The sequence below is a fragment of the Malus domestica genome, chromosome 04, assembly GCF_042453785.1.
Source record: "Malus domestica chromosome 04, GDT2T_hap1".
Lineage (NCBI taxonomy): Eukaryota > Viridiplantae > Streptophyta > Magnoliopsida > Rosales > Rosaceae > Malus > Malus domestica.
This window is the reverse complement of record NC_091664.1, coordinates 20,455,435-20,477,534: the sequence shown is the minus strand read 5'-3', so window position 1 is coordinate 20,477,534 and position 22,100 is coordinate 20,455,435. Positions and strand designations below refer to the sequence as shown.

Below are 22,100 nucleotides of genomic sequence, written 5' to 3'. Positions count from 1 at the left end.
AAACCATGATTATATATGTGAAATAAGTTGATTACTTTCAGTTATCGTTGTATAAGTCGTGAATACAATTTGCTTAACCGTTTGATTTAGAACTTATTCTTGTATGTTGGTTGAGAGTGCACGCTTAATTTGCATGCTTGAATTTGATGCTAGGATATAAGTTTGTTTCACCTAATCGTTATGAATTTATATTCGTAAGTAGTGAAGGTCGCTAGTCACGATCGTATTAAGTAGATTCCTGGCAAAAGTATCATGCTTTTCATAGTTACGAATGCCTTGTCGATGCTTATGATTTCCAAGGAACGTAATGATTCTAACTTGTGTCTTTATCATGCTGTTCATATAAAGAACTTGTTGGGAATAATTTGTTTGCGATGCATATTCATCCAATTCAATGATTCTAGGGAAATCTGAAGGTTAATTTAAGCGGACCTAATTAACTTGGAGTGTCGAGATTCATAACTTATTAAATTGATAACTGAAAATTAATTTAGGTTGCATATATTTCATGTGTGGAGAAGAACCCCTTAGCCATTCCATCATCCATTGATTATTCATAACTTTGTGTTACAATCTGTTTCTATTACAATCTGTTTTCCTTGCAATCTGTCCATTTAGTTCATTTTCGTCCAAATCAATTCCCCATTTATTTTGAAGTCCTAGATTAGTTAGAAAGTGTGTTGGTTTATGTTTTTAAGTGTTTTGGTACAAGTTAAAACCCAAATTCGTCCAAATTGGTGCTTTGTGTTCAAAACTGCCCAGAAAGTGTTTTTAAGGCAGTTTTGAGTCTTTTAGTTGCTGTTTTGAGTTATTGGTTTATTTTAGTATTTTAAACGTGAGTTTTGCATTCTTTGAGTCTAATCTAGTGTTTTAAACTTTGTTTTTACATTTCTAAGTCAGTTTTCAAGTGTTTAGCAATCCCTCCTAATCCCCGGTTTAGAACGATCCCTACTTACATGCTTTGCTACAATTGATAAAAAGAGGGTTTAATTTTGTGTGTTAACTTATTTTTCACATCAGTCCCGACGATTATCAATGAAGATAAAATAGAATGCATTGAACAACTCAAGAAGGGTTATATCAAATGAGACAACACCAAGCACATTACGCCAAAGTTCTTCTTCTCACATCAACAACAAGAGCATCAGAAGATTGAAGTCACGCAAATCTGTTCACAAGACAATCTGGCCGACCTCTTCACCAAATCACACCGAAGGCGACGTTTCAAAGCTTGTTCAAGGAATTGGTATGCGTAAACTTTTTGAGTTGTAACATTGCTAATTCTCTTTGGAATTATGTCAAACTCAGGGGGAGTATCCTAAAGTATACTTGCTTGATCTTAATGTACTTTTTTCCCTACGATTAGGAGCATTTTTCCCACTGGGTTTTTGCTACCTAACTAGGTTTTAACGAGGCACCCACCTTGGGTTGATCATATCCCTGATGACGTTCCGTAGACGTTTCATTTAACTTTGCATTTCTCACGCATTTTTCCTTGGACTATGGATTTTGTCCCTACTCGGGTTTTTGCCATAGCCATAGGGTTTTTTGTGAGACTTACTTCCTTATGCAAGTTCCTACCTTATTGAGAATAGCGTGTTCCCAAAATTAGTAACGACGAGTTGACTTCCTCAACATGATGACAAATCTACTTGAGTATTTACGCACTCAAGAGGGAGTGTAGTAAACTTTCTAGTTTAAGTGTGATTGTGTAAATACTAGATTAGATTTGATTATAGTTATTCTTTCCTATATGGACTTGTATTACTTGTGTTTGTAGGGTTGTGTAGAAGAATGTGTAGAGGATGATGTTATTCCCCCCTATGTAGTACCTTTATTTATAGTAATAAAGGAGAGAAGAAATCCTTCATCATCTCTCTCCTTGCAGCCGACCCCCTTCCCCTGTTAGTTAAATATAGGCCGCAACATGAACTAGCATATGTTATCGTTGACATATTCTTTTGAATGCCACCCATAGTCTAACACAGTATTTCTGTTACATTCCATGACTTCAGGTTGACAAACTCTACCATTTCGTGAAATTTGCACTACCAATGATTCTTTAGCTTCATACACAAGGAGTTTACTATTAAGTATAAAATTATTACAAAGTATATGTTTATAAAGTTTCATTCTTGTTTATGAGTTTGTTTGATTTATATTTATATTTTATTGAAACCTTTGTGGTTGGGGTTTTGATGGTGATGTAGGCCTATGATGAAGATGATCCATTGCCTAAAACATAAGTAGAATTTCAGGTAGATGATCCTATTAAGGAAGATGAAGTGGCTAAAGATTTCAGAATTGTAGTTGTTGGACATTCGAACATACCTGTTTCACCTATAGAACCTATATTACGTACGCCTACATCCAAATCAACGGAAAACAACATTGAAAAGAACATGTGTAGTGTGAAGACAATAAGTGATCAATTTGAAGCACCTACAAGGGATATACTTCCAAGTCAATTCAAATCCCCACTGAAAATATTTGGAGAGGTATAGTCTAATGACATGGATGGAAAGGAGAACATAGATCAACTCCATGTTGAAATGAAATTCTAAAGAAGGAGTTGGATGCGAAGAATGTTAGCCGTGAACAAGTTGAAGTATAAGCTATTATGTTGAGTGAGGCATTGGCTGCAACTGAAACTGAATTGGAGGAAGCTCGTAAACAAATCAGTGTCTTACTTGAAGATGCCGATAAAAAAAACAACTATCTCCAAAAATAGGATTCATAATCAAAGGAGTGAAAAGAAGACAATTACGAAAGGTACTTAGAAAAACTGACTTCGAATATGCAAATAAAACAAAAAATTTGGCAAAAGAAAGAAAAATGTGGAACACAAGATTTTGGTGTTGTTGAATCAATGAGGAAAGTTGGTGACATACCTTATGAAAATGCAGAGAAAGGAAAGAAGATGAAACCAATTGGATGTCGGTCACCTCATGATCCAATTAGATAAGAGATAGATTGTGATACTTATGTTTTGAAGAAGGTTGCAAGAAAATGTCGTGAGAAAAATATTGTTCTGTCTAAAACATTTGTCGGTCCCATGTTTGATACAGATGACTACGAACGCCTTCAAAACTTCTTAAATAGCGATTATTCAGGGTAAGTAATCATTTTTACACCATTGTATAAGCATATTATAGTACTGGTACATTTAAGCTATTTAATTAGAGCATTGTAATTAATGTGTTTGTATTATTGAACCATATATAATAGAATAACATTATGGTCAGGAAAGACAGCTCAAATAATGCAAGAAGATGTAGAGTTTCTAATCACGAACAAGGGAATCACAGGGCAGGTAATTAATGGGTCATTTAAAGGTATAAAGATTGGAGAAGTAATAATATATGTAAGTGTATTGTACTTGTAGACCATACATGTGTACACGGAAGTGCTATCTAGGAGGCTAGCAAGTGATAACAAATTGAAACATAAGTCATACTTTATGACTATTCTTGTCTCGGTACTTATTGAAAAGATATTCGCATGTTTGGGTTTATTATTTTTCATATATTTGCATATTTTTAAATTTACCTATTGAATGTTTTAACTAGTATGTTATGTCTTCAATATGATCATGTCAAATAGGAATACCACAAGATGAATGACATTTCAAAACTTCAAAAGGTTCTTTACAATTCATTGTTGAACGAGTTTGGCAAGTATGATCTTTTCTTTTTTCCCTTGAGGCATGATGAGGAATATCACTTTACTTATCATTGACAAACCTAACATGATGTGGCGCACTATGATCCAAACCTACCAAGAAGTGGAATTTCTCATAATCCATGCTATGAATATGCAGAAAAAATGGTGATCATTCTATACCCTTGTTGGTGTGTTGAAAAATATTATTGATTCTGACAATTTTATACATGATTCTTGTATGTGATGACAGATGGAAGATATAATGACATTCTTACGTCATCACAAGAAAGGAGCAAAGTCGGCATTGCGCAATGGCAAAATTAACAAACGTGTAGTTATACGTACCAATACTATGAGTGATTCTATGAATCAACCTCTAAATGACAATGAAAGAGCAACTTTGAAGATTCTAAATGGCATGGACCTTGATATCCCAATGCAGCGAACGTTACATAGCTCGCAACAAAAATCAGACTCGTAAAGTACATATATATGTATACTATCACTATTGTGTGTGTGTGTAACTAACATTTATCTATATTGCAGATTAGATTGTGGCATTGCAGTTATAAACATCATGGATAGCATGGCTTCTGGCTTACCCGTTTTTTAATATTTTGCAAATTATGACATGAAGGAAATGAGAGCTACAATAGTAAGCAGTCTTTTAAACAATGAATTTTATTGGAGTAGGCAAAATGCTACTATATTAGTACTACTTGAATAAGGCATCATTGTGGTGAATCGTGGGGATCCGTGAATCGTGTCCGTTTATCATACATCATGCGGTCAGTTTTTGTCAGATACTGTTTGTGTTTAATTTTAAATAAAAATATTTAAATGATTTCTGACCGCGCGATGTACGATGAATGGACACGATTCATGGATCTCCGGGATCCTCACAAAGAGGATCCAGATTCCTTCATTAGGATAATATTTTGTATTTATTTTGGTTTAGTAGAAACATACTTGCAAGTAATTTTTATTGCTCTGTTGAGAATATAAGTTGACTTTGTAAGGATCCTCGCCGGATCCTTTTCTGGGGGATCCTAGGGATCTCGTGATCAGGACCGTCCATCGTACATTGTGCGGTCAGAAATTATTTTAAAATTTAAAAATTAAAATTAAATATAAATAGTACCTAGGGAAAACTAACAGGACAACGTACGATGAACGGTCGCGATCACGAGATATCTAGGATCCCCAGGAAAAGGATCCTCAGATCCTTTTCCATTTGATTTATGTTTGTGCGTTGGCTCAAATGTACTAGGTAACATTTTTAATTTGGTACATCATTGGACTGCAACTTTGTAATGTACCAAGAGTTTGGTACGTCATTTAATGTTATGCTGACATATATTGATCGTTTGGTACGTAAAGTTTTTATTTTTGAAATGTATCAGTCTGGAAATATGTTATACAGTGTGTTTGTGATGTACCAGGAGTTTGGTATGTTACTTAATGTTACATTGACTCATATTGATTGTTTGGTTTATGAAATAATATTAAATTAGATCATTCCAGGCGTTTGGTACGTAAAGTTTTTTATTTTTGAAACGTATCGGTCTAGAAAAGCATTATACATTGTGTGTTTGTAATGTACCAAGAGTTTGGTACATTACTTAATGTTACATTGACTCATATTAATCGTTTGTTTCATGAAATAATATTAAATTAGATCATTCCAAGCATTAGGTATGTAAAATTTTTTTATTTTTGAAACATAAGGATTTGGCAAAGTGTTGGTGTGTTAATCCAAACGTACCAATTATTTGGTTTGTCTTTTGTCATTAGTTCGATGATTAATGATCAATTGGTATTAAACTATCAACTAATAGGTAAGCTAATTAATGTTATTGACATATTAATGCGATAAGTTTGAACTATTGTAAATTACCAAATGGTTCCCTAATATATGGGTTTATGAGATATCGAGAATATTTTGAAGATGAGCTATGTCTTTCAAAATTGTATCATAATTGAGCATATACAACTAGGGGTGGGCAAACGGGTCCTGGACCCGCAAGTAGGGACGGGTACTAGCGATTCGAGGCGGGTTCGAGGCGGGTCCGTGTTTTTTTATATCACAACGTGGCGGGACGGGCCGGGTCCAAGTAAAAAGCGGGGCGGGGCGGTTCCTAATTCCTGAAGACACGGGCCCCCGGCCCGAGCCGTATCTAGTGTTTTTAGGTGGAGATTACATCTATGTTGTTCATATCTCGCCCATATATCAGTCTAGGGCCGAACTTTCTACCGTTCACTTTTGCAAAGACTCGACTCCCATATTGAATGTTGAATCTTCTCTCCTCAGTCTTCCTCTAGTATCTCTATCGTCTAGACTGACTCCCACTCGAATCGCGATGGTTGAGATCCCGCAGCTTCTCAGAAGTTGACTCCGAGTCTCCGGCCACCACCATCCTCTCCTCTCAACTTCGACCACCACCTCACGGTCTTGAGTCTCCAAACTCCTGAGTCAATCTTGAAGCCAAATATTCAAACAAAAGGTATTTAATTTTAGCCTTTAGGGATTTATGGAATTAGGGTTTTTTTTTCTCTAGATTTAGGGATTTTGAGTTATTGTGTTCCATTCTGGGGATTAATTTAATTTCGCACTCTAGTTTAGGATCTGGGTTTTTGTACTTGCAGGCTCAACAACAAACTAGGATGAATAATTAATCTCTTACTCCATATTAATTAATTAATATTTTTATTCAAATAAATTTAAACATGTAATTCACCTTCGTCAATCGGCCTCCTCCCGTATCCGATCACTCGGTAAGTCCCTCTAAAATCAATTTTTTTTTATTTGTCAATTCATATTTCGTCTTATTTCGAAATTGCGATTGGGTATGTTCGGATTGCGCTATGGATTTCCGTTGATGAATTTGAGTTGGGTAGTTTTGTTTTTTTGTTTTTTAATTTTATTTTCCAATTTAGTCAGATGAATAGCTAAAGGTTTAATCTTGTACTGATTTTGTTTTGTTTCTATAATTCATTGGATAATTTTTATTTTTTATGATGGATTGTTGAGAAAACTGAGAGGGATTTATGGATTCAGCTGAATGCAACAAGTGGTCAAAGTTGCATGATTTAAAAGTTGACCATCTGGGATGATGATGATGATAAAGTTCTAATCTTTTTTATTGAATTGTATATTTGGTGATGATACATGATAAAACCTATAATCTGCCATAAGAAAAAAATGAAGGTTGGTTCTGATTTAGTTATTACCTTCTGAACATGTTGAAATTAATCACAGATTTGAGCCACCAAGCTTGTAGCTTTTGGATTTCTGATGCTTTCGTTTTTGTTTTGGTGGTCCTGGATTCGCGTTGATACGTCTCGCAATTCTCAGATCATTGAGGTTGATAAGTTCACAATGATGGAGTTGTCATCTTTAACTCAGGCTAACATTAGGTATGCTTTCAGTATCTGAGAACCTTCATTATTCCGAAGCATTTTTTAGCCATTGAGTATTCTCTTGTGATCATCTATTTGGTGATAATTGTTTTGTTCCAGTCTGCCTTTCATTACTGCAACTGCCTATGGGCTGAAGCACATTGAGACAACCCTTACAAGGGCGAAGTTTGAGGAGTTGTGCTTAGTTCTGCTTGACAGGTGTGAAGTTTTGTTTCAATGTGCTCAGATATTGTGGATATCTGCATATTTGGCTATAGTTTTTTTTTTTTTTTTGCTAATTTCAAGATGTCTCCTTGATGCCTAATGTTGTGGAATGTATTTTGGTTGCTATATTTGGTGGTATAATTTTGATTCTATGAGCTTGGGAAATATTTTATTTTTTTATGCGACAGTTTATGTGGAGAAGATCATAAGACCTTGGATATCTATGTATTGCAGTATGTGGTGGAGCTTCAGGTCTTGTAATTTTCTAAAACATGTATGTGTTGATGTGCAGTGCAGTTTATAAATTACAAAAAAAAAGAAAAAGAGTTGGACCCATGGACCCGCCCCGAATCGGCCCGTTTGAAATCGATCGGGTTAGGTCCGGTTCCAAAACTCAAAGTCCCTCTACCCGGCCCGTCCCGTCCCGTTACTGTTTAAAACAGGTAAGGTCCAGTTCCTCCAAAATTGGGCCCGGCCCAGCCTGTACCCACCCCTATATACAACATTAAGCATGAAGGAGAAGCGTTTATAATGGTAAGATAAAAAAACCATAATGATTTATTACCAAAAACATAATACTGAGCAAAATCAAAAGGGTGTTGAGCAAATTATATATAAAAAAAAGATAGATATGATTGATAATCAAAAGGGTGTTGAGCAAGTGTTTTTATTGTGGTGTCCAAGCTTCTTGCACCTCCCACACTTCATTGGTCTTGATTCTTCCCCATTAGACTTAATTCTCTTAACCTTTAGTCTGCGGGGTTGTTTTCTTGCCATTGGAGGCTTGATGACAAAATCCTTCATTATATCAAGTAGGGTTTGATGGATGTCAGGAATCGGTTCAATTGAAAAAGAATATGAAGACTTACAGTACTCAACTGTGAAATAGTCTTCAATGTAATAATAAGGATTGCTACCTTTGTGCATGATAGCTGCAACTGTGTGTGAAATACACGCACATCCATTTCACATTCCGAAAAAGACAGCATGTGCATCCATTCATAGCATATGTAAGGTTAAATGAACCAACTACCAAACCATTGAGCTAACCTGGTTGCACAACTCAAAAAATGAAGTGTGCTAAAAAATGGGAATAGAAGCAGTAATATCATTATGGGTACATCTCCCAACAATAGCTCATTCCATGAAGTCCTACATACAAAAATAAATTGAAAAACTGAGCTATACACACCAGATTACCAATGCAAAATGTAAAATTATATATCGACCAATATTGAAGAACTAAATGGACCAGGGAATTCCTATTTAGCAAAGTAGCAGAGAAGAAAGCAAAAAACAACCTATTCTACATCAACTTATTTACACCAAAGAAGATATATTAGTGTCCTCCCCATTGTTATTAGTTGCTTAATTTTTCTCTTGTTTTTTTTTTGTTAAAAATTGTTGTAAAACATGACTTTCATAAGCCTACACGCCCAAGCAAAATGCACGCAGCACCAATGCTTATTTGGACTTTCAAATTTTCAAAAACTCATCACAACTTCTTCAATGTGCATCTTCTAGTGTTATAACTTATTAATATAAATGAACATTAAGCAGCAAACCCACAACAAAATAACCAATCTAAATCCCTTTTCGAATCCAAACTAAAATCGACAATACTACAAAAAGACATTAACTTTATGATAATTATCTGAAACCCCATTAAGCACATTACTTTAGTTTAAAGTAGGAAATCCAATTGTACTGTTAAACTGAACAGTGTTTTGGCCGAATTCCATTTTATTTACAAAATTGCAAGCACTTTTTCTTTCCCCCTCTATCACTGTTCAGTTGAACAGTGATTTGGGGAATTGTAGTTTATTTACGGCCATGCCATCAATGCAAAGGGACGCGTGTTGGTCATCGTGAAAAGGAAGGAGAAGCTACGTTTTTTCCAGTTATATTTCCATTCAAGGGTAAACTGTCGGTTTACCCCCTGAACTTTCACCTCACTTTCGATTTCCCCCCTGAACTTTTCTATTGGAAAATTAAGGACTCAAACTAATTTTTTTAGCCAATTTGCCCCCTACCGTTAGTTTTTCATATATTCCATCCATATTTCCGTTAAGTGAGACCATGTGCATAACATGTGAGGATAGTTAAGTCATTTTAATTTAAAAATGATTAAAAACTGAAAATAAATAATAATAATAATTTTCCCTCTATTTTTTCCCGCTAATTCATATCCTCAATTTTAATTTTCCCTCTCATTCCTATGCATGAGAAATAACATATGGTGTTATTGTCTTCATAAGTAGCTAAGTTAATCTTTTTTTTTTAAGCATGTACTACCATTTTTATTTTCTCTAACAAATTAATAATTTGACAAATGCTCATGGTGTTATTGTCTCCAAAGCAGTGCATTAATATAAGAAGCATGTCCATAAAAAAGACTAGGGTTTCTTATATTAATGCTGCTTTGGAGACAATAGCACCATTAACATTTATCAAATTATTAATTTGTTAGAGAAAATAAAAATGGTAGACAATAACACCATATGTCATTTCTCATGCATAGGAATGAGAGGGAAAAATAAAATCGTGGATAGGAATTAGCGGGAAAAAATAGAGGGAAAGTTTTATTTTTTTTATTATTTTCAGTTTTTTAATCATTTTTAAAAGTGAAATAACTTAACTATCCTCACATGTTGTGCACATGGTTTCACTTAACAAAAATATGGATGAAATATATGAAAAACTAACTGTAGAGAGTAAATTGGCTAAAACAATTAATTTAAGTCCTTAATTTTCCAATGGAAAAGTTAAGAGGGAAATCGAAGTGAGGTGAAAGTTCAGGGTAAACGACAGTTTACTCTTCCATTCAATGATCTCGTAAGGGGAGCCCGCACTCCTCATCTCTCACTCTTCCTCTCTCTTCTTCTCTACTGGAAAATCCAGTCTTTCATCTTCCTCGGCTCTTCCTTTCTCTCCGCTCCCCATATCTCTCTCCGTGGAGCCTACAAACTAAGTAGTGACGATCGACAAGCTTCAAACATGGCGGACGCGTACTGGAGAAGGGACAGTTCTGTCCGTTGCAGAGAGAGACGGGGGAGTATGGGCGTAGGGGAGAGGATTTACGGCAGGGAGGTATGGGTTTAGGGAGAAAGAGTAAGGGAGAAGTATGGGGTAGGCTGATTTCCAGGGATTTCTTTTCACCCCTTCACTCACCACGAACCCACCTTTCCTTTCTTTTCTCCCGCCCTCAAATCTTCCGTTTTCCCTCTCACAAAATACCCACCAGGGAAACCCTGCTTTTGGTTTATTTTGGGATTTTGTTTGCGCTCTCGATTTTCAGACGACGGGCCATTGGTTGAGATTTGGATTTCTTCCCCTTTTGTCGAAACGCACAAATTTTGTTTCGGTGGGATCGGTCTCGAATAGCTGTGTGTGTCTACCCTTTTCAAGGTATGGTGTTCACCGATGGCATGTTTTAGTGCGTTTCTGTTTTTCTTTTTTTTCTTTGTTTTGAATTTCTAATTTATCGTTTGCTGCTTGACAATGGTGATTGTATGTTTTAGTTTGGATGTTTTTCTGATTTTGGTTGGTCAGTTTTTTGGGCTGCTTGAGAAAATGTGATCCCATGTTTTGATTGAGTGAAATAATTAAGAGATAAAAAAGAGTGGAGAATTAGTGTCAATAGTAGTGATGGAAAAAATGAGGAAGAAAAGATAGATGTGGGAGAAAGGGGGGGGAGGGGACTGGAAACCGAGGAAAGTGAAGAGAAAAAAAAATAGGGAAAAAAGGCTTAATGTGGGGAGTAGGCAAAAGAAAAAAGCATGATAAGGGAGACAGAACAGGAACAAGGTGTGGTTTTGTTGTTGGTTTTATCCAAATTTTTTATTTGGAATTTGATTTGAAGCTTATATTTTATTAGTTTAGTCTAATGTAGTGTTAGTTTATGTAGGTTTGTAGCTAATTTAATGTTAATGTTGATCTAGACGTTTTAATTTGTTATGAACTTATATGGGTTTCGTTTTTTAATTGTTATTTTACAGTTGCTAGGGATGACTTTGGCTTTTATATTGGTTTGGGTATGTTTTTTTATTTCATTTGAAGATTTAGTGTCATTATACACCTTTGCACCACTGTTTTTTCTGTTTTTCTCGGTTTCTGTATATAGTTTTGGTAGAATTGGACTGTTCTTTTTAACTTGATTATAGTGTTTGAGACTTAATTGAATGAAAGTTTAGTTGGGTTTGATCACGATGAGGTGTTTGATGTTGGGTGTATGATCCTTAGGTCCAATGGAAATGTGTAATTCCCATCTTCCAGTGATAAGCTTTTAGGATTTTACAAATTGTGGTTCATAAAGATCATTCACTGTATAGAAGCATTATGATTTCTGGGGTTTGATATTTCATTTAGTTTTGTTATGTTTTGAATATAAGTTTTTCAAATGGTTTGGTTCTTCTTGGGCCGTGCTATGCAAGAAGGTTATTGAAAGAATTTTTGCTAAGGGTTTATCAAAGAGCTCTGTGTGTTTACTGTAAGGTACAGTGTTCATTGATCTCAACTTTTAATTTGTTTCTCATTTTTTTATAGTTTTGGATTTGTAAAAACCCTCCATTGAATTGGATACTGGCATGGTCCCTTACAGGAGAAAATAACTTCATTTTTTTTTCTTAAAATTTTAGTTTTTGTTAATATTTTTCAGAGGAACTCAGGTGGTAGCCGGTTTGCTATGTCACTTTTTGGGATGAAATTACTATAAATACATAGGAAAAATTGGATTGATATTATTGGTTTGTATTCAGAAATCCAAAGTACCCAGAAATCTGAAGTGGAAAAGAAAGGTATCCATCTCTTTTTCTTCGACTTTTGCTTAGTTTTACCTCGTTTTCCATTTTTGGGTGATGTTTTGTGCTTCATAATTGGCTTTAATACAAAATTTTTGAAGCTACTAAACCCCCATTTGGTTCTGTTTGATTGATTGTCTATTTAGGGTGTTTTTTAGTTTTACTTGGTGGGTTCAGATTCATTTGGGTTTATATGTGATTTCCAGTCGATTATTTTTTTATTAGTTGCAGATCATATTTACTATGGAAGTTTGAATCTTTGTGGTTGTTTCAGTGTAGTTCTTGGGTACACACACATTTATCCAATAAATAAGTTCATGACATTGTTTTCAGGGGATGGACAGAAGTCCCAGGCAGCAAACTCTCTGTAATCATCATTGGGAAAATATTGTGGTCATTTTGAGCTCGGATTCAGCCAGCATGTGGTGAGCATTTCTTTTCCTCTTACTTTCATTTGTTTATTTGTGAATCAATAACTTTTTGTGGAATAATGAATGTCACAATTGCTAATAAAGTGATACTTTGTTCGGAGCTTGAACTGTAGATCTGTGCAAGATATCCATATATGGATCAATGCTATGGACTCTTTTCAACCTATTTACCTCAAATTTCAGTGCGTCTTCCATCATTTCTCCTACCTCATTATATATGGAGCTATTACATTTGCAATCATATTAATTCCTTGAAAACAATATTTATATTTCTCTGTAAACTGCTAATTTTGGAATATACTATCGTTTCCTTGCTGGTACATTAAAATGGAAATATGAAAAGTAGAACCGGTTTAAGAAGCATGCTAATCTCTATTTACGTTCTTGGTTGTCTACGATAATTTTTAGTTATGTGAACTAGAAACCATTTGTGATTTAACTTGGAAAGTCTCTTAGCACCCCTCTGTGTATTTTCGTGAATGAGAATAAGCACGTCCCTATTTGTAGTTTTACTCTGATTAAAAGTCAGAACAATGTCAAGGCAAGCTGCTTTTTGTAATCTAGGTCTGGGTTATGGTCAAGTTATTGCTATTTGTTCTGGGTATTTGCTGAAATTTGTGTTCAATTAGTGTGAGTTCTGTAATTGGTTTGTGTTCGTTCATATAACCTTCTGTTCTTGGAATGTGATTTAGCGAAGGCCCTGTAATTTGATTCGTAATTCTTTATGATTCAGCACTATGTTGATGACCCTGAAGTACCTAATGTCCAACACCATTGTAACATTTTGAAAGAACAATGTTTTTAAGGAGGTTGGATAGCATCTTAGGGCATGTTTGTTTGGCCTCACTAACCTTCCTTAGACTAGACTGGACTACCTATGAATCTAATCCCGTGTTTGGTAGGTGCTAGGATTATGTTTAATAAGACTAAATGGGACTCGCATGGACAAACTCCTTCGCTAGGAGGCCTTAGCGAGACCCCCCAAATTGAAGCGGACTGCTAAGACCATCACAGTTTATCTGCTCTGCTTCGCTTTGCCAAAACCGCTTATCTTGGATCGATTGACTGCTCTTCCTCATGCGAGTCCTTAGGTCAGTTTCTTCTCTTATCTCTCTGTTTTCTTGGATCGATTGGCTGATCTCTCCATTTTTACGGTTTGATTATGGGCTATATTCTTTATCTGCTTCTTCTGTTGCGATTGGCCGATCCCAAATTCCATTAGTTTATCAATTCTTTGTTTGGTGTGTACTGGATTCTTTGTCACAAAATGGGTGTAGCGGAGATGAGGATGCTTCGTTGGATGTGTGGGCACACAAGAAAGGATAAGATTAGGAATGAGGATATCCGGGGTAAAGTAGGAGTAGCCGAAATTGAAGGAAAGATGAGAGAAAATCGGTTACGGTGGTTTGGACATGTGCAAAGAAGGCCTACTGACGCTCCGATTAGAAGATGCGACTATGGGACAGAGGTTCAGGGCCGAAGGGGTAGAGGAAGACCTAGGAAAACTTTGGAAGAGACTCTAAGAAAAGACTTAGAGTACTTGGATCTAACGGAGGACATGACACAGGACCGAGCACAATGGCGTTCAAAGATTCATATAGCCGATCCCACTCAGTGACTTGGATTTTCCAAGTCTCCAACCAAGAAGTTTTCCTCACTCGGGAAATTAAGGGAATACTACCTCAACCTACATGCTCCATTCACAAAGCTTCAACATACAAGCTTCAACAAAAGAAAATTCAGAGAACTTAGCGAAGAAGGCTTTGGTGTATTCAACACAATACGTTGAAATGAAGGAAAACTATTTATTGATATCCCCGATAAGTCACAAATATGTACATATACATGAGTCAAAATAAACAAACAAGAGGGAGCCTTCACAAAGGTTGCTTAGGAGAAGTCTCAGCAGTCGGTAGAGCCCCAGAAAGAGCAGGCACGGGAGGGGGATCATTTGGAGCCTCAGTACTGGACAGAACCCTAGAAGGAGGAGGCAGCAGAGGTTGATCATTTGGAGCTTCATTACGCGGTACAGCCCCAGAAGACGAAGGCAATAAATGCCTTTGGAACAAACCCACAAATCTCTGATGATCAAGTAAAACCTGACCATCAGATTTCTTCATCTGGTCAAGCTTCCTCTTCATGTTTGTAGCATAGTCATGTGCGAGCCGGTGCAACTGTTTATTCTCATGCTTGAGCCCTCTAATCTCCTGTTTGAGACTCATCACTTCAGCCGCCAATGATTCAACTTGGCGGGTTCGAGCAAATAGGCGTTGGGCCATGTTAGACACAGAACCTGCACACTGAACACTGAGAGCCAGAGAATCCTTAACAGCCAACTCATCAGACCGTTTGGAAAGTAGTCTGTTATCTTTGGGAGTGAGAAGGTTCCTGGCCACTACCGCAGCGGTCATATCATTCTTCATCACGGAATCCCCAACAGTAAGAGGACCAGTAGGGGAGACGAAGGATGGGCGCCATATGTTGTCTGGAGAAGGCGTGGCTGCCTCTTCAACAAGGTTCAAGTCAAAACGACGGTACGAGAGGCCAGACATTTTCAAAGGTGTTGAAGAGAGAAGAGGTCGGACAAATCAAGATCTTAGAAGTGCAAGAATGGAGTTTCTACTGGTGGAGATTCAAGTGTGCTTTGGAACTTAATGCCAGCCTCTATAAAAATCTGCACTCGACGGAGCTTCAGAAATCGAAGAGGCGTTTGCTTTCTCAAAAGCTGGGCTGCTCAGAGACCACGAGACGTTTGCTTTCTCAAAAGTTGGGCTGCTCAAAGACCACGAAGGCCGATCTCAGAAATCGAAGAGGCGCTTGCTTTCTCAAAAGCTGGGCTGCTCAGAGACCACGATGGCCGATCTCAGAAATCGAAGAGGCACCTACTTTTCCAGCCTTGTCAGCACCTGTCAGCTTTGCGGAAATTATGGGCATTATGTCGAAGATTTCTGGTGAAGTAGAAAGCACATGAATCTTACTGTTCAATCACCCACTTCCCACACGCAACATTAGCTCATGGGTACCACAGATAACTTTGCCAAAGTTCTCTGACAAAGTTGAGACACGTGAAGCTTGCAGCTCCCACTACACCGCTTTAACCAAGAAGGGTAAAAGAATAGCAAAGAAACAGCACTAACAAAGTTTAGACACATAAATTTTGAAGGTCTAGCTACCATATTATTACCCACAAGGGTAAAGGAACAGTACCACTGCTGGATAATTGGAAAGTTCCTGTGTGTCAACCTCTGTGCTTCGTGGCAAGATAGACTAGCAAACATGCCCAACCTTTTCTCACATTCGAGAAAACACTCCCAACAAAATTGCTTGCTCCGAAATCGAAGAGGCACCGCCCTCCGAATCTCGAGAGCCAGACTCCTAACATGATTACTTTCTCAAAAATCAAAGAGACACCGCTCTCCGAATCTCGAGAGCCAGACCCCTAGCAGGATGGCTTTCTCAAAAATCGAAAAGGCATCGTTCTTCGAACCTCGAGAGCCAGATCTTCGACATGATTGCTTGTTCGAAAACCGAAGAGGCACCACTTTCCCAACTTCAAGAGCCGGATCTCCTTGGATAAAGCTTGTCTGTAATCTTTACACGCAACATCAGCTTTCCAGATACCATAGACCACTTTTTCAAAGTGCTCTGACAAAGTTAAAACATGTGAAGCTGGCAGCTCCCACTACCGTGTTATGACCAAGCAGGGTAAAGGAATAGCATTACTACTTGTTGTTAGGGAGACTCCTATATATGTTGACCTCCATCCCCAACAGACAGGCAGACCTGCAAAAATGCTCAACCCTTCCTCATATCTGAGAGGGCACTCCCAAAGAAGCCTTTCGAAATATTCAGCTTTCTTTCCCCCCGATAATACCTCTGCAAACAAGCTATACTAGAGCAAGAATATCTCATATCATCAGGGTTAAAAGCAAGAGTATCCCATATCATGTTTTTTCCCTGTCTTTTCCTTTGGCCTTGTTCTTACCTACAAGACAAGGAGAAAGAGAGCAATCAGTCAGCACTTGGAATCAAGCTTCCAGTCAGGAACTGACTGCCTGGAACCCCTTACTTGATTACTTACCTGGCATTGCTCTCGAGTACTCATCTTCAACATCTTATGCTTCCAGGGAAGATACCGCATCTGCCTGAGGAACATATAGGGCAAGTGAGAAGGATACAAGGAAGCATGTGGAGACAAGCGTAACAGCACACGTGCCGATACATCCACTACTCTGTCAAAAGCAAAAGTATCCCATATCAGCAGGGTCGAACGTACTATAGATTTGATGGACTTGTTTTGACCCTCAAATTCTTCAGTCGGCCTTATACTCTGGAGGAAACCAGAAAACCCTCCAGCCCAGTTCAAGAATAAGCCTGTGGAAAGTTACTTCTTCAAAAGCAAAAGTATCCCATATCATCTCTTCTCATTTTTCTTCTCTTTATCCTTCATGCTGCCTGCAAGATAGGGAGAATGTGAACAATCAGCCGGAACTCGAAATCAAAGTTCTGATCTGGGACTGATTGCTTGGAGCTCTGATTGCTTACCTTGTCTGTCACCTCTTTCAGCAGATCCCCTAGCTCGGTGACTTGGAGGACTCCTACTACATGGTTTGTATCGCGCTTGACCAAGCCTGAAACTACAAGTAAGCTTCAAGTGAAATTGATACATTACCTTGTGCATCTCCACCAGTTAAAGATACCACCCCTGGATGGAGGAAGAGTACTTCCAGAGAAGATGCCACATCTACCTACGAGACAGATAAGGCAAGTCAAGACGATACCACACTCCGGAACTTAGAAGTTTCGTGATTACGAGATCATTCTCCCACAATATTTCCTAATGTCATTTGTACTAAATCATTCACTTGTACTCACTAAAAGAGAGCTTGAACCTATGTACTTGTGTAAACCCTTCACAATTAATAAGAACTCCTCTATTTCGTGGACGTAGCCAATATGGGTGAACCACGTACATCTGGTGTTTGCTTTCCTATCTCTATCCATTTATATACTTATCCACACTAATGACTGGAGCAATCTAGTGACGATCACAAAAAGCGACCGTTTTCTCTACCTAGGATCTATCTTGCAAGAGAACGGAGAATTAGATGGAGATCTCAACCATAGAATACAAGCTGGATGGATGAAGTGTAAGAGTGCATCCGGCGTGTTGTGTGATCGTCGTAGGTCACTGAAGCTCAAGGGAAAATTTTATAGGACGGCAATAAGGCCAGCGATGTTGTATGGCACAGAATGTTGGGCGGTGAAGCATCAATACATACACAAAATGGGTGTAGTGGAGATAAGGATGCTTCGTGGGATGTGTGGGCACACGAGAAAGGAGAAGATTGTGAATGAGGATATCCGAGGTAAAGTAGGAGTAGCCGAAGTTGAAGGAAAGATGAGAGAAAATCGGTTACGGTGGTTTGGACATGTGCAAAGAAGGCCTACTGACGCTCCGGTTCGAAGATGTGACTACGGAACAGAGGTTCGGGGCCGAAGGGGTAGAGGAAGACCTAGGAAAACTTTGGAAGAGACCCTAAGAAAAGACTTAGAGTACTTGGATCTAAAGGAGGACATGACACAAAACCGAGCGCAATGGCGTTCTAGGATTCATATAGCCGACCCCACTTAGTGGGAAAAGGCTTTGTTGTTGTTGTTGTTGTTGTTGTTGTAATGGTTTTATTGCTTTTTATTTAAATTTAAATTTATGGGTATTCTTTCTTTTGAAGAATTATTGTTCAGGGATGAATGTTACTTTAAGTAAATTATGATAACAGATGAATCCCATAAATACTGAAAAGATCGATGTAAAATTTCAGAAGAAACAATAAAGCACTGGTCACCGATTTTGACCAAAAACCAAATCTTTAAGTTAAACGCCAACCAAAAAGTAAACTCATTTAGTTAGCTGGGGAATTGGGTGTTGAAAACTGTGGTTCGAAATTTTGATGTTGGTTTCAAAAATTTCTTTTTTATTTTCAATATCTGGATATTATGAAGATTGGTTGGATCGCAATTTGTTTTGGTTAAAGTTGTGCCTGTATCATGCACTATGAAGTTGAATTTAATTGAATATCACTGAATATTGTTATATGGTGCTTTAGTACCTTCAAATACTTGTTTATGTGTGGATAGTGAGAATAATATGAATGTTGCACAAGGGCTGAAAGAAAAGAAGTGTAAATGGGAGGCATTTGAAGAAGAAGAAGGCTAAATGGCGCTACCATGTTGTATTGGCAGGTCGGGAAAAGTTTTGAAGAGGATAGAGAGTGAGCTTGGAAATGTAAGGATTTTGCATGTGTTGTGTAAGGTGACTGGCAATAACCTTATCTTGGTCAATTAGCAAAATGCTATCAGAATCTTTCACAGCATCAAATATCTTTGAGAATTCTTGAGCTGCCATTGATTCCTGCATTTGTGCACACTTTCATTTATTCAAGACTTATACAAATGTCTTTGAGAATTCTTGACTGCCATTGGTTTCTTCCGTGCCATGTAATTTCATACTTATAGAAATGTCTATGCGTTCCTCAAAGCTTATGTTTTCCCAAGCCAGAGCAATGTTGAATCTTTTGGGGGTTTTTGTTAATTATTTGTTGATGGTAATCCCATCTCTCTTAAGACTGTTTTAGATGTACAATATATGTCATTTTTTCTCTATGGTATGACTGAAACATTAGCTCCGTTTCTGGTATCTCACCCTTAAGTTTGCAGGTTTATATGTTCGTTTTGTTTCAAAAGATTGCTGGCTGTCTAGTTGCGGAACCAATCAAAACACACAAAGTTCATGTGTAGTTGATGGAAGTTCTGATAAAAAGGTCCAAAGCTTTTGTTGATGCTTTGCCCTCATGGTAGCTAAACAACTCTGCTGAAAAAAGCACTGCCAAGATGAAGATTGAGGACGATGATCAACTATTTCAGAACAAATTGTCAAATTCTCATCTGGCTTTCGCCAATTTTGCAGGAGAGAGAAGATAGAGAAAGTGGTGTTGTACTAGATGTGAAGTTCTCTATTTATTTTTATTTTTTTAAGTTTTAGATTTTCCTTTTCTAAAACAACAAGTGTGGATTAAAATGTGAATTAAAAATGATAAGAAAATTAATTTGGGTCCCAAAAATATTTTAGTCCGGCACTTCTCCAAACACTTAACTATTCTTATCCTGCTTAGTCTAAGCCAAGCTTGTCCACCTTAGTCCCTGAGACTAATCTAGTCTGAGATAGTTCAGCACAACAAACGCATCCTTAATTTATATGGGAGTTGGTTTTATCTTCCTTTTGTGCTGCTCTTTCAGTTTTTCAGTCTCTCTGCATAAATCAAACCGTATGTGTTTTGCCCGTTTTTGTTCATGGCCCTATTGTTTGTAATTGTAGTAGTGATCCTGTGTTTGATGTTGCAGAAATTACACCGTATGTATTTCACCATGAATATGCATGGTGAAAAAAAAAAACCATGGGGAAATCATTTTTCGTATGATTTGTATTACCTGACCATGCAGGGATGGTTCAAAAAACAACAGGTGACGTTTGTGATTTGACATTTGACGTTTACCTTTGTTGCCTCTCTCTTTTTCTCTTCATTAATCTGCCTTTCCCTGCCTTTTCGTTTGTAAAATGTTCGAATATAGTCATCTTGGGAGTCTTAATATGATCGTTCTTTTATTTCTTAGATTCAAAATGTTTTTAATTTCTTATTTATTTGGTGTAGCTTTGGTCATCTCTAAAATTTAATCAGATTTGGTTGTTGAATTTCTTTGAATTGCTAATGGATTTACTTTCTTTGGAAATTTCAGAAATTCTGATCGTGGGAGGAAGAAGCTGGTTCCTTACGGCATGTTCAAAGCCTAATTAGTCATGTAGATTTTTTATTTATCTTTGTAAATCTTTCGTGCTTGGATTTTAAATATATGATTGATTTTTGAGAAATAAATGAAAAAAAGAATCTAGGCGACATTATTATTTTTGGATTTTCGCCTTTGCATTGTTTCTTGAATGAATTTGGATTAATAGATGCAGGGGTAGAACAACGAGGTGTAAATAAAAGGTCTCGATGTAACCATTTCTGGGTTTAAAATTGATTAGAAAATATGAAAGAATATTGCGTTCTCTAATTTTTTATGCTATTTGATGTTGTGATTACGGGTTAGTTTATACTCATTTTTAGTTGTTAAATATTGTGACATTTGAAAATCTTTAGTTCTGTGTTGGATTTCAGTATTGTCCCCGCATGTAATGATTAAAAGGCTACAAATTATTTTCAAATTTTTTAGTGCTGTTAGGTCTGGTATTGGGGGATGGTTGTTTCTCTATTTATCTGTTTCATTTTCTCATTTTGGGTATTCTTCTCTTTGTTCTGTGTACTTGTTCTTTGTTTTAAGGTCAATTGCCTTTTTTTTTTTTTTTTATGTTCTTTTTTTTGGGGGGGGTTTCATTTTGTTAATTTGCGACAGGTGATGGATGATCAGGACCTGGGCTTCTTTGCCAATTTTCTCGGCATCTTCATTTGGTAATAGCGTATCATTTTGTGATGCCCGACCCAAAATATGAAGGCAACTAATGATCTGTTTCTTTTTTATGTATTTGCAATGGATATGCAATTTTCTCGCGACTAATGGAGTTAAGCTATTATTTTTGTAGCGTGAACTATTTCAGAATGGATACAACTTGATTTAGTGAGAAGCTTTGGTATACAATATGAATGTGTGCTGTTATGATTTTCTTTCTCTAGTTTATCTGTGCTTCATATTTAGTTTTCCACGCCTTTGCATTGTTAAGGGTGTGGACCGTGTTCGGACTGTGTTTTGAAGGTTACCATTGCCTGTGGTAGTGAATCAAATGATCCGTTGTTCGTAGAAAGTGCGAAAAACACATTTTAGGGTTCATGGAAAAAAACATTCCTTTTGGTGAATATTCAGAAAGATATAGGGAAATTACAATGTGTACTGAGGTCAATGGAATATTGAAAAATCTAATGGCATTTGCCAATCTGTTATATGTAGTGTCAAAGCCAACCATCTCTCATAGGAGCTATGTATGTGCATTAAATTTGACTAGTTTTCTCACATCTTTCTTCATCTCCATTGTCTCTCGTAATGCTTTGAATGCAGAATCCCAGGCTAGTTAAACAAAGAACCATTTGGCTCGTGTTTCTCTTCATTGTCACAAGCATGTACCTTGTCAGCTACATCTTGCAACGATGGCCTACTGACGTTCCGGTTAGAAGATGCGACTACAAGACAGAGGTCCAAAACTGAAGGGGTAGAGGAAGACCTAGGAAGACTTTGGAAGAGACTCTAAGAAAAGACTTATGACGTGTTTACGAAACCGGAACAGAATGGCAAAAAACGGAATTGCATTCTTTTCTAGGCATTCAAGCCGTTTACTGATATTTTCGGAATAAAAAACAAGATGAGGTCCACTTAAAATCAGGAATTGGATCCCTAAATCTCTCGGAATCGGATCCCCTAGATGGAGGTGGTATTTAGATTCCAGGGAGAGGGCTCTTCCAGGAATCCAACTTTTATACCCAAACTACCCCCTTATCTTCTACCTCCCTCTTCGTACTTGTGACTCTCTTTGCCC

At 37.2% G+C, this 22,100-nt stretch overlaps 3 long non-coding RNA genes across 8 annotated transcripts; all 3 read left to right on the top strand.

The window, feature by feature from the left end:
* The first annotated feature begins 7,044 nt into the window (after positions 1-7,044).
* LOC139195214 (uncharacterized) lies at positions 7,045-7,415 on the top strand. The gene is made up of 2 exons (XR_011579854.1): positions 7,045-7,080; positions 7,183-7,415. It is a non-coding gene; the product is annotated as an uncharacterized lncRNA (long non-coding RNA).
* A 2,669-nt stretch (positions 7,416-10,084) lies between these two features.
* LOC103419322 (uncharacterized) lies at positions 10,085-19,638 on the top strand. Of its 6 annotated transcripts, none has more exons than XR_011580092.1 (6): positions 10,085-10,695; positions 12,420-12,511; positions 12,631-12,699; positions 13,420-13,608; positions 18,761-18,830; positions 19,235-19,638. It is a non-coding gene; the product is annotated as an uncharacterized lncRNA (long non-coding RNA). The 6 variants fall into 6 exon arrangements; XR_011580096.1 differs by having other exon boundaries at positions 18,682-18,803; XR_011580097.1 differs by lacking the exon at positions 13,420-13,608.
* A 257-nt stretch (positions 19,639-19,895) lies between these two features.
* LOC139195302 (uncharacterized) lies at positions 19,896-21,124 on the top strand. The gene is made up of 3 exons (XR_011580098.1): positions 19,896-20,038; positions 20,312-20,374; positions 20,969-21,124. It is a non-coding gene; the product is annotated as an uncharacterized lncRNA (long non-coding RNA).
* Positions 21,125-22,100: the final 976 nt, after the last annotated feature.